Raw genomic sequence first — 4654 nt, 5'->3', positions numbered from 1 at the left:
CTGCCTTCAAAAATATGGAACATTTTTATAATGACATAAGCTTGAAAGTTGATCCATGCTTGCAAAGTATACTGCAATGCAAACGGAGAGGGGATATAATGGCAGTTAGAAGGGAAGTGATGAGAAGTAAGAATGCCTGCCTGTGTGTCTAGTACTGATCAAGGATTCTAGTGACCTCTCTGACACTGTTATTTTGGTGACTTTGGAAGATCCAGTCAGCCTTTGCTCTATTTGGTTCCTCTGTATTTGCATCCATTGATCAGTGCTAATAATAATGGTCGCCCCATGTTCCCCTTTATGCAAAGCAGGAAGCATACTTCCTGTACCTCTCTATGACCAGTACCCAGCATAGCCCATGGCACACAACAAATCCAAAATGTATACACTAATTTGGCATTTATTTAATGATTGCCTTTTACATATAGAAATGATGGTAGGCCCCAGGAAAAGTCAAAATGGCTTTACAAAGAAATTTTTGATTGGTTTGTTTGTTAATAGTAAAGACCATCCTGGCACTGGATTGTGTTTTCAGGAAAGAAATATAACTCAGAGAAGGAGGAGGTTCTGATAATAGGTGCTAAAAATAAATCTGGGATTTATTAATTTAAACCTTTGTGCCCCCTCCTATCTTCATTTCCCTTCCCTTCACCATGGCTGACAGGCATAACTTTCCATTCTTTCTGAATACTTACCCCAAAGCAGCCATGGGTGACTTTCCTGATATTACTTTGGGGGTGGGATAAGTTCAGAAGAACTAAGAAGATAAACAACAAACAAAGCAAAACATTACAAAATAAGCAAATAAACAGTACAACCCACCAAAAATTGTGTCAGAATTCTAGATTATTAAGACATTGTACTTGCTGTTTTGAAAATACTCTTCTGAAGTTTGAGTACAGTTCAAAGTCAATGACATTATTTTAAAATCTTCTATGTGAGAGCTGCTACAAGAACAATTGTACAGTGATTAAAATTAAAAAAAATATTTAGTTGGTTGTGGTGGCACACACCTGTAGTCCCAGTTATTGGGGAGGCTGAAGTAGGAGGATCAACTGAGCCCGGGAGGTCAAGGCTACAGTGAGCCGTGATTGCGCCACTGCACTCCAACCTGGGTGACAGAGTAAGACCCTGTTTAAAAAAAAAAAAAAAAAAGTCTCTCAACTTTGGTACTTTGGCGCCAGATAATTCTTTGTTGTGGGAGCTGTCCTGTGCATTGCAGGATGTTTAGCAGCTTCACTGGCCTATATACACTAGATGCCAGTAGCATCCCCCCAATTAGTGACAGCCAAAAATGTCTCCAAACATTGCCAAATGTCATGCAAATCATGCTTAGTTAAGAACCATTGGTACAAAGGAACCATGAAAAGCAGTTTTCTTGGTCTTGTTTCATACATCCTATGTTCACATACTGAAGGAATTGTAGTAACTACGAACTCATGCAGGAGGGAGGGCGTGGTGTGTGTGTAGATGGACGAGTGTGTGTTTACAGGTGTCAGCTAATTATATATGAAGATTGGTGGAAATGGTGAAAATTTAAATTTAAGATCTGTTGGTATTTTGTCCTAAACACTCTTCCCCAAGGTCTGGCATTTCAAGAAACTATTGGCTTTTATATGACAAATTTACTGCACTGAAATTTATTGAGGAATAAAGGATGCTTCACTTCAACTTACTGTGACAGCTGGCTTTTTTTTTCTTGAAGAACTAGGCCTTACACATTATCCTACAAAAGTTTTAATTCAATGTTTACAATACCTATCTTTCTATTAATTTAGATTGGCCAGATTTATGATACATTAGGCCTGTATTTTATGTGTTATTTTTAAATTCTTGCCCATTTTATGGTACTGGGGTCAAAATTTTACTAATTCAGATGATTTTAGAGGTTTATGGTTGTTGTATCTTGCTTGTGTGACATTTTGTTAGTTATATCTATGATTTATCTGTTGCTGAGTCCTTGGTCAGGAACACAACTCCCAATTATCCAACCAATTATAACATTGTTCCATGGGAAAACTTTAGCAGCTGAAACTGTTGACTCAGTGTAATAAAAAAGAGCAGCTTAATATCAGATAAACTAAAATAAAATTTTGTTTTGGTTGACAATTGCCAACATTCACAAGGCAAGTCCTGAGAAACTCCATCTATCATTAACTTATACTGTGCAATTTCCTGTCCTAGATGGGCCTGTGCTGATACCATTTTTGTAGTCAAGATGTGTCTATCTTTGTAAGAATTGTTCTTAGTTTCCAAATTAAAAACAGTTGCTTCATTACTACATGACACAGTAGTCTGTGTTCTGAAGGACTACATGTTCAGGCAACTAAACATTTCCAAAAAAAAAAAAAAAAAAAAAGCTGACTTCACCATAATGCAACGTGGAGTTCACTATTTAGTTTTCACAATAGAATGCTACTTTGCTGTCAGTCAACTTGTACTCCATCAATATTTAATGATGCTCTTTAGATACTTGATGCATTTGATTGAGAATACACCCCTGATCTGACTGCTCCAGTCCTGCCATCTCCTGCTATCCTTCACCATCCTTCCTGACTACTGAATTGCTGGATCCAACTTTCTTTTTTCTGAGACGTAATCTTGCTCTGTCGCTCAGGCTGGAGTGCAGTGGTGCCATCTCGGCTCACTGCAACCTCTGCCTCCCGGGTTCAAGTGTTCTCCTGCCTCAGCCTCCCAAGTGACTGGGACTACAGGGGTGTGCCACCACGCCCAGCTAGTTTTTTGTATTTTTAGTAGAGATGGGGTTTCACCATGTTAGCTGGGATGGATCCGACCTTTGATGGACACACCATAAGCAGTGGGGCTCAGGACATGGAGAAATGCCATCATATGTCACTACGCCACATACACATTGATTTTATAACACATCCTGGTTTTAAAAATGTTAAAATGGAAAAAAATTGTACATCTTAAAACTAAGAACATCACATTATCCCCCAAATTTCCATTAGTCCACCCAAAGTAAATATACAATTTAAATAAAAACTGTACCCTTGCTATGAAAATTCAATTTCAAGATAATTTTCATTGTCCCATATTCCCAGTTGCATTTTTGCTTTTAGAAAGAAATTCCAGAGCATGTACTACAAGAACGTGTTAATGGGATTTTGCCAAAATAATGCTGCCTACCAAATAATCTCAAAGCTTGGTAGCTGACAACACAAGCATTTGCTCTCCCATTCACTATTTTGCATGCTGACTTGCAGTTCAGCTGGTCTAGAATGGACTCATCTTGTTGTCTTTGCTTCAGGCTGTGGGCTGGCTGGATTCAGATCTGCTATATGTGTTTTTATTCTGGGGCCCAGGTTAAAGGGGCAGCTCTATCTGCAGTATGCTCCTCTCATAGCGAATACCAAAGCACAAGAGGCAAACTGAAATGCACAAGCTCATGGAAGACCTCTTCATGTCATGGCCACTATCATTCCATTCACTATAGAAAATCATATGGCCAGGTCTGGCATCAATGAAGTCAGGAAAACAAATTTCACCCACACAAGAAAGGGAAATAAATAATTATTTGCTGCACAATAATCCTATCACAAAATTATGGCATCTGACAATGAGACTAAAAATGCTGTTAAGTCAAGATTTTTTTTTTTTTGGTTTTTTTTTTAAAGCTTACTCTTGAGTTAACTCAGACAACACCACTTCTTCTTTTTATTTTTATTTTTTTTTTATTTTTTTGAGACGGAGTCTCGCTCTGTCGCCCAGGCTGGAGTGCAGTGGCCGGATCTCAGCTCACTGCAAGCTCCGCCTCCCGGGTTCACGCCATTCTCCTGCCTCAGCCTCCCGAGTAGCTGGGACTACAGGCGCCCGCCACCGCGCCCGGCTAGTTTTTTGTATTTTTTAGTAGAGACGGGGTTTCATCGTGTTAGCCAGGATGTACTTTTGTCTAGGGATTTTCCCCTTCCTCTCTTTCAGTCCCTAATGTCTGGATAGGGTTCCATGCTTGTCCTAAGAGTGGCACACTCACTCAAAGTCAGATTACATTTCTTTTGTCACAGTGCTCAATGCATCTTAGGACAAGCCTTATAGGACTTTCTTTTCAGCCCTCTACAAAGCCAGATCTCCTGGGCTTTTCAGTTTTGTCACCCAATTAATGGCTATGCTTGATATCTCATATTTAGAAACTTTACCATGGATAAGATCTTTACACAGAAATAGAGTATAGTAGAGTATAGTAAGTATTAGATCTTAAAATATGAAAATGCTAGGCTGAGGAAGTAGAGTGGAAGGCACTGAGAACCTCTATTCACAGCTTAGAAGTTGGTGATCCATGTTGTTTGGTAGTGTAGCCATATCTTACACTGCTCTATCTCAGACCTCAAACCATAGGCCTATAGAGGCTGCTGCATTATGGAATTTGGAGGAGAAATTCAGGATATAGAAACACATGCCTGCCTTTTGTGGCCTTTTAAAAGGCACCATAAAGGTTCCACCAGAATTAGACAAGCCTATGTTGAACCTTCTATATCTGAAATTCAGAGGAAGGAAAGCACAATTTGGCTAAGAGATGCCTTTCTGCATGAGCCCTGTAAAATAAGGAAGATGAGAATTGGGTGATCTGGAATTTTGCAGGGCTGGAAAAGTTTATTCTTACCGTAATCATAAATTAGTGCAAACCCAATCAGGAAGG

This window comes from Macaca mulatta, chromosome 3 (assembly GCF_049350105.2).
Source record: "Macaca mulatta isolate MMU2019108-1 chromosome 3, T2T-MMU8v2.0, whole genome shotgun sequence".
Taxonomy (NCBI): Eukaryota; Metazoa; Chordata; class Mammalia; order Primates; family Cercopithecidae; genus Macaca; species Macaca mulatta.
This window is presented reverse-complemented; position numbering follows the sequence as displayed.